The following is a 13,289-nucleotide window of genomic DNA, read 5'->3' on the forward strand; positions in this document are numbered from 1 at the left end:
TCTCCTCAAAGCTCTCTAAGAACTTTACTGGATTTCCTTTATGGAAATTGTACTAATACTATTGAGTGTTGGGAAATTATCTAAACTGATATTGGTACATATTTTTAAGATTTTTTTGAAAACACAGACAGATGTTTGCTAAGCTGAAATGACACGCTGACCAATTGGCTGGCATACTGTGCACAAAATAAAAACATTATGCCCCATTCTTTTGAAAAGGTTACAGCTTTTTGCTACTTGAATCTGCATAATGGAGCCTTTGGTTTTCTTTGATCTGAGTTTATGTGTGGCAGCTAAGACAATATACTTCACTCTGAAGTGATTCAAATAGGACTTTTTGTAGTTGCCACACTTCAAGGTTGCCAGTTCATCTTCAGTTCTAACATTAGTTGTATACTTTCTACAATTTTGCAGCGACAATGTTTGATCTCGTGGAATAGTCAGACTTTCATTTAACAGTTTGAAAGGAACAGTTAAATCCTAATTGGACGTATAAAAACAAAGGCCCTCATTTAAGGTTTGGAAGATGGGATACTCCTTTATAATTGAGGCAGATGTCCCACTCAACAAATTTGAAATTACCCGCCATATTTAGAATTAGAGAAATATTATTTTTCTGACAGCAGGAGCTATGCTGGCTCCACTGGAAGTAACCTTTGACTGTTGACTCGTAAGATATTCAATCATAAACACACTGTTTAGAAGTTTGTTTTTGAATTACAAAAAACTTTGTTGATTAGCATTAAACATTTTGCCAGCTCAGAAAAGTTTCACTGTCCTCAATGGTGCCATTGTGATGACAGCTCTGATGAAGGCAATTAGAGGTTAAGGGGTTAAATCAGGAAAGTGCAGCCCGAGATGTAAAGTTGTGATCTCCAAATCACATTTCTCCACTCTTTTTAGAGTTCAGTTTAAGGGAGTCAAATCTTGCTTTTCTGACTTTGGATCACAATGGACAAAGGGCTTCCAAAATTAGATCTAATTTTTATGAATACTTTTTAAAATGTAATAATAAATGTAATTTCAACATTGCATTCAGCTTTAACCCTTTATATGAAAACATTGAAAGTTTTTTAGATTAATTAAATAAATAATTTTATACAACTTTACTCAATATTAAATAACAAATGTTAGTGAGGGTGCAAATGTTTCTAAATTACTGGTTAAAAAAGTATACTTATAAAGGTAATAAATATATTTCAATCACTTTACTATTTAATACAAGTTTAATGTGCTGTAAATGTGTACTGTAAAATAATTTCAATTAATGTTATTATTTAAAATATTTGTATTTATTTTGAGTAAATATTAAGCTCTATAAAATCCATTTGGCTTTCTCATAGGGAGATCTCCAGCTCCATGGCGGAGGTTTAGTGCTAATGTTGGACACAGGATAATGTTGCAGCTGATACAGTTATCAAGAATTGGAGGCTTTCCATCTTAGAGTTACAAGTGACATCACAGACAACTAAATCATCCTATCTCCACCCACATCTTTATGGATATGAATCCTGCCATAGGTACATACACTTCTATAATTGTGCATGATGTGCATTGATTCCACAGAATGTTTGTTTTGTAAATACCAGATCTGAAATTCTGTTACTCATCAATGAGATGGTACAATAGTAGAAACAAAACTTGTTTTCCACTGTGATGATGCAATGCAGGTAAGCAGTCATTTCTCTGCACTTCAACTGCCTTGTTCAGGCCTCCTCCATTCTGGGATAACTGGTAGAAGGTTAGGCACTGATCATGTGCCCTGGCAGGCGCTGAAGAGAGATTAAATTCAACCCTCTTCTTCAGATTCTAACACTCTCCCAAAATGCAGCAAACCAAAGGAAGACTGGGAAGTGTGACTAATGCTGTGTCATTATTACACTTCTCCTCTTCATTCTTCTTGGACTTACTTGAATAGCAGATTTTGAACCACCATGTATCCTACTTTGCTGTCTTTCTTAGGTCCTCATATATACAAAGAAGGTGATAAATGGCACCTGGGTTCGCACACACCAGTGAGAGGCAACACATCTCTCTTTTGCCTTGCAGTAGCCCTGACAAACACTGACAGCCTGTTGCATGATCTACATTCTCTTACTGTGAGATCAATAAGTAAGGATCATTGATAGGGGGAGAAGATAGCTTAGCAGAAAGAGGGACAAAGCCGTAGATAGAATTTTTCACATATTTAAATGAATTTTTGGACAGGGAAGAGACTGTCATAGGAGGAAAGGGAGGGTGACAGGATGGAAGCTTTTTGACGAAGGATAAAGGAGGAGTGAAAGCACAAGAGAAATGGAGTAGCTGTTAAGTTATCTTATTTTTATTTTCATGTTTTCCTCTTTTTCATATATAGGAGAACGAATTATAAAAAAAGGATGGTCCTGTAGTCCACAGTATGCTCTGGTATTGTCACACTCGCATCCTATACCCTAAATATGGGAAGTTCTTATTCAATGGGTTTCCCCATTCACATTTCTTGTTTTCTTACAGGTGACTGGGGTGATTTGTGTATGTATCAAGAATCTTTCCTCCACAAACTTAAAGATTGCAGGGGCACACAATATGCCATAAGGATAGGCAGGGTTAAAGATCAACAGCACATTCGATCTGGAAGTCCCATACATACAGAAACTACCTTTGGTGAGGGGAACAACCACTCAAATAGAATTTAATTTCAAACCAACTGTTAAATCACAGAGCAGGGCCCAAAAGTGCCCTTTATGGTCATGGAACATTTTTTCTGTATGAATCCTAGATTCTGCAGCACACCCCTGATCTGTCATTTCCCTAAGGCCTGAAGACCCATTAGATATTTGGATATTTTATTTTATCTTGCTTTGGTGAGGTAGGTGCAATGACAATTGGCTCTTGAATCAATCACATTTAGTTTAGGTGTAAGAACCCTTAAATCAGTTCAACCAAGTGGAAGACACAATCACAGATTATAGAATGCAATTAAAAAAAATGAAATAATACAATAAAACTGCCAAAATGCTAAAAATAGATAAAATCACAATTGGTGATCGGAAGTTACCCATAACTGATTAAACAACCCTTTCTATAGCACAGATATATCATAAATGAAAACAAAATACAATTCCATCATGTTTAATTTGGAGCTAATAATGTGTAGCCTAGGAGTGGAAAACATTTCACCTGTATTCCCTAAAATATTTACACCTTCAAGCGTCCTCTATATATTAAGCTGATGTGAAGTCAATGCTTTGATGGTAGTAGATTAACACAGATGCAGGATAGAGCAGTGTCTGTTTTTCTGGTACGTTATCCTGGGGTAGCCACTTCCTTTTCATTCTGGCTCTAGTTCATAAAAGACAATGTATATGGAAGTGGTAAGTTAATTATTTTTTGCTATTGCAACAATGTACACAATTATCAGATGATTGTCAATAAGGACCTCAACCTTTAGTGTATTTGGAAAATGGAAAACTCCAAGCCTGATTGTCAAATAAAAGAAAGCTTTGTATAAGAAGGCTCAATCCTGTCCAAGCATGACTGTCTGCCTGATAAACACTTGTACTCGAAGGGGGTGAGATTATATGACTAAATAGAATCTACCTGTGACCTGTCCACAAGTTCACTGTAGGGCAGTTTGGGTATAGCCTTGTTACTGAGTGCAATATTTTATCGCTGTGCCGGAGATCTGACATACCTATATTGTACTGTGAGGATGGATGGTTGATAAATTATGTAATGGGAGGTCTATTTGGGTTTCCCAACATATTGAAAAGAATATACCTAAAGGTAGCAAGGCATGGCAAACCCATAAATGAGGAATACTATTGCGATATTGACTCTAATCATGTCACAAAAATGCCATAGCAAGGATCTCAACAATAACAATATTTTGAAGGTGAGTTTGCATGAATGGGCATCGGTTTAATATGCTCAATGTCACATATATGAAGGTTGGCTACATGTATAGCTTCACAATAATTCTCAGTTTCCAGGCTCTAGTCAACTTGGAATTCCACTATTCATATACCAGGTCTGACCTCCTGCACCAGTTAGAATGAGGGCCTCAGACTTTTGTTGAAAATCTTTGGAAGTTTTTTAAGACAACAATTTACAGGCTTGCATTTGTAACAGTCTGTTTCTCTCTCCCATTCACAAAATCAATTAACCCTGATGGATCATCAGAAATTCTAGAAATGCACAAAAAGGTAGAAACATTCCAAAATGGACCATTTTAACAGTAGAAGTGAGAGTCAGCTAAAATATACTTGTTTCTTTTGAGGTGACTTTTCAATACCTTAGATGGAGTGCTTTTTCACGTTATGTGATTCCAGAATTTCAGTTAATGGCTGCGGACTAATTTTATTGGCCAATAATAATTTCATGTGTGGTTTACTCAGGATGCCCAGGGTTTCCCAGGAACAGGTTAATAAGAAAATTAGCAATTCAAGAGGATTAGGCTTCAAAACAAATGCAATTCTTTCATGGGCTAGGGGATAGATCTGAACGTCTGAACCAAATGTGTTACACAGGCCTTTGACTTTTCCCCCAAAAGCCAGATGACCAACAACATAATTGGTACGAACTAGACTTTAAACACAGATACAACTGCATGACTGATCAACTACCACATTGATTCAAAAAAATTTAAACAAAGGTTACACATGATTATTGCTGTTTCAAATTTCAAAAATGTGATTCCCATATTAGAAGAAAAATAATACCCAGTATCATGATTACTCTTGGAATTACTAATGGACTATAATTTTAGTTTTCTATATATTGATTATAAGATAATTCAAGGACATAAATTCTTCAAGACTTTCCAATGATCTTTGTAATCCATACTGGGTTTTTGACAGAAGGTAAGCTTGTAATCTTCTTGCTACATAGTTTTGGAGAGATACCTTACAGGAATCTAAATTACTTTGTAGGTCAGACATATGTATAGAAAATAAAATGGAATCTTGGATGCAAACTTGTTTCAATCCATTTTCTGTCATTATTCTTTAGGGGTGCATCTACCTCCAATTGGTAGTTTGACCCTGAATCATGTCTTCAATGCAGTATGATTATAAGGTTCATAAGGCGTTGTTGATCTCCTACCCCCATGCATTGCTTTTCCATAATTGTGCGTGACCTACTCTGTTGAAAGATGCATTAAAGAGAATAGAGCAGATGAATAAACCATTGAATCACACTGTAGAACTCTGTTAGCTAATACTGAAAGTGTCATAGTATTGTTCAATGTTCAGAATTCCTTTCAAAATCAACTTTGAGCAAAATGTAATGGCATGTTAGTCTTTACCCACAACATACGTTTTTGCATAACAGATCTTGTAAAGCTCTTCAACGCTGAACCAAGCAGAGCATTTAAACAATAATTTTTAGGGTCATTAAGTTAGTCTTTTTATATTGGTTGCAAAATAGACCCTATCTATGATGGGAGAATTAGGCAGTGTGTCATAATGGTTTTAAACAACAGAGTCCATTATTGCCAATATTTCTAGATCTTGTTGAAATATATCCAAAGGGAGACTGTTAGGCCCTCGGGCTTCAGATCACATACAGACATATATCTCATAAAAAATATCATCCATAGTTAATTCTTTATATTTTTTGAGATCTTATACATTTTTACAGTTCTGCTCATGTGCAATGAGCATTGTGAGAATCAGAATCAACTTTATAATTTTCCATCCTATAAATATCAGAATGTTGTGTCTTTCTGTTTAATAGTAAGAAACAAGTGCCAACCAAAACTACCATATTAACTTTGTTAAATGGGCTTTCTATAATCCCTTGTTAATTGCTTAATTTTATTGTGTCTGGCTATGCAAGAATAATTTCTGGAGATTTTCTGTAGAAGTCCCCTGAACTTGGGCTTCAGAACATTTCCACAGTTGGTTAAAAGTTTCAAGTAAGAAAAATTGTTTTCTGTTGGAAAGTGGGTTATTGGTATAGGCAGGTAGGTACCTACACTTAGCAATAGGCCACAATCCCCCACTAGGTCCAGTCAAGGTTTCAATAAATTAATCCTTGAACAACCCTCAGTAGTTTGGCCTGCAAGCAGATAGGCTTAACTTAGAAGACATATGTTTAAAGCATTTAATATAAAACAAGTGTTTATGTAAAATATAACACACAATAAAAATCGGACACCAATTTATAAAAATAGGAATGTTGTTATCTTTAAAATGACACCAAAATAACAAAAATCCAATGCAGGGCACCGGAGATATGAATTTGTGAAAATTGAAAGTAGAAGGACTGCTTAGAAGCAAACACCGCTCAAAGAGTTACAAAATGTTGCTGTGGACAGGGACAAAGTCCAGAGTTCAGACTAGCCATGATGTACCACTGTTACAATTACTTTCAGAAGGGGTTCTTGATTCAGGAAAATGGTCGACAGCACCAGCCAAGGGCTCAGGGGCTCTGGTTTGCCTCTTGCTGTCTGGAACTACAACTCCCACAATGCACTTCTTCAACTTATGGAGCCTTTTACAACAGTTCCTCCAAACTTCTCCAAACTACTGGATCTTCTTTCAGAGGTCCTTTTGGGTCCTTGAAGTGTCTAAAAACTTGATCCAAGGCTTCAGAAGCTACAAGGTGCTCCTTGTGAGTTAGGACTACAATTCCCAGAATGTACCTGGTTAGAATCTTCAAATGGCCACTCGACGCTGGTCAGCTGGGCTCTTCTTGCAGGACTTGATGCAGGGGACTCTGGTCAGTTCCTTTTATCTGTAGGAACTGACCAGGTACAGGGAGTCCACCTCTGAAGTTGCAGAAGCAAGGCAAAGTCCTTTTCTTAGTGAAGCCCAAAATGTGCAGCTGGTGCAGTCCTTGTGAGTGGCGTTCTTCAGGTGAAGACCAGGGGTTCAGCAGGATAGCCCTTCTCCAGTATCTTCTTCCAACAAGAATCCAAGTTGTAGGGCAGCTCTGACATATTTATCCTAGCTCCTGGGTTGGTAATTAGGGGATGCGCCTGTCCAATCGGGTGCAGGGTGACATCCTCTGAGGTGACTGCTTCCTGTGAAGTGTGGAAAAAATCTATCCCAGACAGCAACATCCCCAAAAATCCAACATGGAAAAAATTATCCTTGGAGGTTAGATCCACCCACTGGTGTGGCTACTTCTCCCTTAACACCCCTTCCAGACCCTCTCCTAATCTAATCATTGGGGAACACATCTGTCTGGGGAAGCAGGAAATGAGGCAGGTCCAGTTTCTGTCCCAAGTGGCTTTCCCTCCCTTAAAGGCCATTTTGGCTACTCATCCCCCATTCTGCTCTGGCACGTGCTGCAGCAGTTCTCCTCCCCCAGATGCTTCCTTTGGCTCAGCCCAGGCCACTTCACACCTCATTAAGATAGCCTGACTCAGGCTGCCAGAGGCTGACCAATCAGAATAGGGCACTACAGGGCTGAATTTGGTAGCTTCCGAAAGAATTCTAAAGCTCTTTCCCTGTGCTAGTTATATTAAATTCAACATTGACAAGTTGTTGGATTTGTTATACCATTTCATTTGGTATAAAATCTGATATATTTAGTTCATCTCTGTTGGAAATAAGACTTTATTATTTTAAAATAAAGTCTCCCAGTGTTGGCCTTTGGAGCCCATTGACTACAATGTGGATAAATTAATGTGGCTGTTTTCCCTCACCAGGGCTTGTAAAACATATTTTATAAAGTCCCTGCTTATATTTATACTGCACCCAAACCTTGGGGCACCTAGGGCAGATTGTAGGGGTGACATGTGTAAAAAGAAGGTAGTTGGAGACTTTGAAATTACTTTTAATTCCAAAGTCGAATTTGGGGGTAATTTTAACTTAAAAGTAGCCAGAAAGTCAGGCCTCCCTTTATAATGACACCACCACCACAGCAGTGCATCCAGGGGTGCCCTATCTACACTAGGGTCCCTAAATCTACTTGCCCTACCATATACTGGAGACTTATAGGTAAGTTGTCAGAGCCAATTATAAATATGTCTAAATTGCATATACCATTTGACATAGAGCAGTGGCGTGGAACTGGTTAGCAGTGCCCAGGGCACAGTCAGGGACAGAAAACACCAATATCGGCTAATAACAGCGGTAACACATGTGGGGGCTTCTGAAATCAGCCCAGTTTTTCCACATTGTCACCAACACTTTATAATATCAAGATTATTATGAAACTATGGAATAAATTAAAAAAACAGAACTTTCTGCAATATTATCGATTAAGCACGTTATGATAATTTGCTACTTGTGCTGAATTCCGCTTAGCTGCTTTCATTGTTTTGTAAATTATAAATTCAAATTCTTCTTCAGGTTCTTATCCTGGAGCACTCTTTCTATACTTGTAGGTATTTTAAAATGTGCTACTAGATAATGGTTAGCCCCCATGTTGGAAAATATAATCTAACGTTGCATTGCAGGCAAACAAGATGTGTGTATGATAAACAGCAGTGTCAGAACTAAATCAGCCATTTAGTAGCTTGAGCCCCATGAGTCAATAGGTTCAGATTGTAATCAGTCGACTCTTTTTTTCATTCACAGGAGGAAACTTTGATCAGGAGTATAATAACAACTGTCACTACATTCCATGTACCCTGCTACCATCATGTCACTAAATAAAGTGAGGTAGAACATTAGAGAAGAAAAGCCCCCCTGCATGCTGCACGAACAAAATCTAGTGTCTGTCAGGGAAACAAGAATGACTGGTATTTTCCTTAAATTGACTCTCTCTTTTCAGAACTAGGAACGTCAGTTTCCTGTCTTGGTTTTGGGGCCACTTCATGAAGATAAGGATAAAAATCACCCCCAGAATGATGTACAGCTACTGAAAATGAGGTCCATACCTTCATCTTTGGGAACTATATTAGGCTGTGTTTGGTACTTTGTGCAAAACTAAGATATTCCCAATTGGGAATCATTACTATCAAATCTGCTTCTCTCTTGAGATATCATCTGTGACGACACCATTAGTAATATATTTAAAAAGTCCCTTAATTAAATAGACAACTCATAATTATGAACCTTTGTCAATTTGTTTACATTTTTACAATTGCATTGATACCAATTGTATACTTTTTAAAATCTACACTATGCAAAGGCAATAGTATTGCTATATATATGTATGTATGTATGTATGTATTGAGTATTTATAAAGCGCATTCCGGCCCAAGGGCATCGAAGCGCTAACTAGGGTGAGGCTGTATCCACTAAGGGGGAGACTCCGGATCTTATCGCGGGAAGAGCCAGGTCTTAACCAGTCTCCTAAAAGTCAGATAATTGTGTTCTTTACTCAGTTCCAGTGGAAGTGAGTTCCAGGCTTTAGCAGCTGCAATAGTCAAAGCTCTGTCGCCCCACTTCGCCTTTTTAGTGCGGGGAGTTTGAATTCGATAGGTGGTGGCAGAGCGCAAAAACCTTTTAGGTCTATACCATTGCAGTTTAGTAGTCAAGACCTTAGGCCCAATCCCATAGACAGCTTTGTGAGTAATGCAGAGGGCTTTAAAAGAGATCCGTTGGATTACCGGAAGCCAGTGCAGGTTTTTGAGACACTTCTTAGCAGAGGCAGAGCGAGGCAGCTTCAATAGTAGCCTAGCAGCGGTGTTCTGCATCAGCTGCAGCTTATTTAGCGATCCTTTATCCAGGTTGAGCAGAAGCGCATTCCCGTAGTCCAGTCTGGAAATGACCAGAGCCAGAGTAGCAGTAGTTCTCCAAGGTTGTGGGATAAAGGGAAAGACTTTCTTTAATTTCTTCAGAGTCCACAAGCAAGTTTTAATTGTCTGATTAACCTGGGGTTTAAAGGACAGTTGATCGTCGAACATTAATCCTAAATTCCTAGAGGTAGACCCTGGCAAAGGGAGAGTGCCACACTCTTTGGGCCACCAAATGGAGGACCAATATTCCCTCTTGATCCCAAAGCACAGGATCTCAGTTTTTTCGCAATTCAATTTTAGCCAATTGGCCTTCATCCAGCTGTTCACCGCTATCATGCAGGCGTTAAAGCAGGTCACCACTTCCTCCATGTCTTTGTTAATCGGGATGATAAGCTGGGTATCATCTGCGTAGGAGGTCGGGATAAAACCGAAAGAGCGAATTAGTTCTGCCAGCGGGGCCACGTACAAGTTAAATAGCGTCGGGCTAAGAGAAGAGCCCTGAGGGACCCCGCATTGCAGAAGGTAGACAGGGGATCTGCAGTCACCACTGCTGACTGTGGCCCATCTATCAGATAGAAAGGATTCAATAAGCTTAAGAGCTTGGTCTCTAATGCCTACCTGATGTAAACGTTCTAGCAGGATATGTGGGGCAAAGGTGTCAAATGCTGCCGACAGGTCCAGTAGAACCAGGAAGACACCCTGACCCTCATCAACCAGTCTGCGTATGGTATCGGATGAGGCAATGAGAGCTGATTCCGTACTATGGGATTTCCAGAAACCGTGTTGCGAGCTGTCTAGGCCCCCTGAGTCTAACATGAAGTCGACCAGTTCTTTATTAATGTATTTTTCCAGAATTTTGGCCAGGCAGGGGAGCAGAGCTATTGGGCGTAGATTAGTCAGATCATCAGGTTTACCAGTTTCCTTCTTTTTTAAGGGGATAATGATGGTTTCTTTCCATGCCCTAGGATATATGCTAGTCGTAAGGACCTCCTCAAAAATAGGGAGCAGCGTGGATGCCACCAACTCCGGGACCAGTTGAAGGATGGCGGGGGGACAAGAGTCTAATGGGGAACCTGATTTGCATTCAAGAAGCAGCTTGCAAATAACCTCTTGAGATGGCGTTTTAAACCTTGAAAGTAGACATGGCTTATCTGGAGCCCCAGTAGATGCCACCACAGGGAGCAACGGCGTAGCTGTCCAGGGAGAAGAATTCACCTGCACCTTGCCCGGGGTGAAGCTAGAATAGATGTTAAGAATTTTACTTTCAAAGAATTTGCCAATTTTGTTACAGAAATCTTGGGAGGTCTCCACTTTAGGTATGCCTAAGGGAGTAGAAAGAACATTAATAGTTCTAAATAGCTCTCTGGAGGAGTTAGCTGCCGCCATGATTCTAAGTGTAAAATAGTCCAATTTAGCTACAAAACAAGCCTTTTTATAAGTATTTAATGCTAATTTTAAATCGGCTCTCTCATTGTCCCTAGGATTCAGTTTCCAGCAGCGCTCCTTCTGTCGGTATTCCCTCTGTAATATTTTGAGATCCCGAGAGAACCATGGTTGGCTGGGTTTTTTCCCAGTGCGTGGAGCATAGGCCCTCGCCGGCGCTAATGAGTCCATTGCCAGAGTGATGCCCTAATTGAACCTGGCAAGCAGTGACAGAGTAGACACCTTGGGATCTTTCCAACTCTGTTTTAATGGCGTTTCCAAGGTTCTGCCTTAATACTTTTCCAAGATCTTAGCAGTTTTTTCGGGGGAATGGGTGTCGGAAGAGGCTGTCTAACCAAAAATTTAAACGTCAGGAGAGAGTGCTCAGTCCACTTTAATGGGGTAGTCAAAAGTTTAAGTTCCTCCTCAGGACGGGTAAAAATCCCATCGAGGGTATGCTCTGTGAGTGGCCAGCCCTTCCTTTAAAACCCAGTCCAAAGCCGCCATGAGGTTAAGAAATTCAATAACCAGCGGATCGCTTGTATCTTCAAAGTGAATTTTAAAGTCTCCTAAAATAATTGCTTTAGGGGCCCTGATGAGGGGTTCCAACAGGAGAGTCCATGTAGAGAGGAACTTAGGGAGGGGACCAGGGGGGCGATAAATTAGCAAGCCTTCTGAGACCAAGGAATTGCCATAAAAGAGTTTAAAGGCCATAGTTTCACAGGCCTCTGATGTGCAGCTCGTGCTGCTCCAGATGAGGTCGGACCTGCAGATAATAGCCAGGCTTCCTCCTCTGCCCGTGGTCCTGTCTACCCTATGGAAAGAGAAGCCGACGGGAGCTGCCGCAATGAAGTCAGGATCCGAGTCCGGCCTCGCCCAAGTTTCTGTTAAGATGAGACAGTCTATATTAAAGGTGGAAATGAGTTCACTGATTTCAAATTTGTGTTTGGGGAGGGATCTGGCATTAATGAGGGCAAAGTGGCCCACAACTCTAAAATCCCTTATGCCTCCACCAGGAGCATGTTCTGGCTTGTTTCCTCCTTCTCCCCGGGCTCCCCGGGTTCTCTGTTCTTCCACCGTAAGTGGCATAGGTGCCGTCCAGTTGCACTGCGCACACTTCCAGGCATAGGAAATGCCAGGAATTAGTGTGTGCGTGCATCGAGGGCCCGCGAAACTCTTACGTTCAGAACAGGCATAACTATTCCTTCTAGAGCAAGGTGTAAGGTCCCTGGCCCTCAGACATGTTCTGGCGCGGACGGGCGCGGACGGGCGCAGACGGGCTTGCCTTTGGCGCGCCAGCGGCGTGGCCGTGTTGCTGCCTTCATTTATCCCCCCTCGATCTAGTGAAGCTAGAACAACTAGACCGCTAACTGCGGTCCCTGCCGGGGAAACCGGAAGTGGGCTCTAACAGGCCCAGACTTCCTGAAAACGGGTCCGAAAAACAGAAAGGACCCCCGGCCCGAGAAAATGTGATCCCCAACAACCCTCAGGAAAGCGTCAGCCAGGTAAAAAATGCCTAATAAAATGTTTTGGCTAAAATGTAAGGTGCACGTGGGAGTAAAAGGTATCTGTCTAAATGAGCCTAAAAACCGGCCCCTCAGTACTTTAAAAATGAATTAGGACACAGATTCAATTTAACAATAATAACAATCACGTAATAGAGCACTATTAAACAAAAGTAGTAAAAGCAGCAGTAAAAGCACGGACACACGCGCTCACCTCGGTCAGCGCGGCCGTGTTGCTGCCTTCATTTATCCCCCCTCGATCTAGTGAAGCTAGAACAACTAGACCGCTAACCGCGGTCCCTGCCGCGGAAACCGGAAGTGGGCTCTAACAGGCCCAGACTTCCTGAAAACAGGTCCGAAAAACTGAAAGGACCCCCGGCCTGAGAAAATGTGATCTCCAACAGCCCTCAGGAAAGTGTCAGCCAGGTAAAAAATGCCTAATAAAATGTTTTGGCTAAAATGTAAGGTGCACGTGGGAGTAAAAGGTATCTGTCTAAAAGAGCCTAAAAACCGGCCCCTCAGTACTTTAAAAATGAATTAGGACACAGATTCAATTTAACAATAATAACAATCGCGTAATAGAGCACTATCAAACAAAAGTAGTAAAAGCAGCAGTAAAAGCACGGACACACGCGCTCACCTCTGTCAGCGCGGCCGTGTTGCTGCCTTCATTTATCCCCCCTCGATCTAGTGAAGCTAGAACAACTAGACCGCTAACCGCGGTCCCTGCCGGGGAAACCGGAAGT

The sequence above is a fragment of the Pleurodeles waltl genome, chromosome 9 (assembly GCF_031143425.1).
Source record: "Pleurodeles waltl isolate 20211129_DDA chromosome 9, aPleWal1.hap1.20221129, whole genome shotgun sequence".
Lineage (NCBI taxonomy): Eukaryota > Metazoa > Chordata > Amphibia > Caudata > Salamandridae > Pleurodeles > Pleurodeles waltl.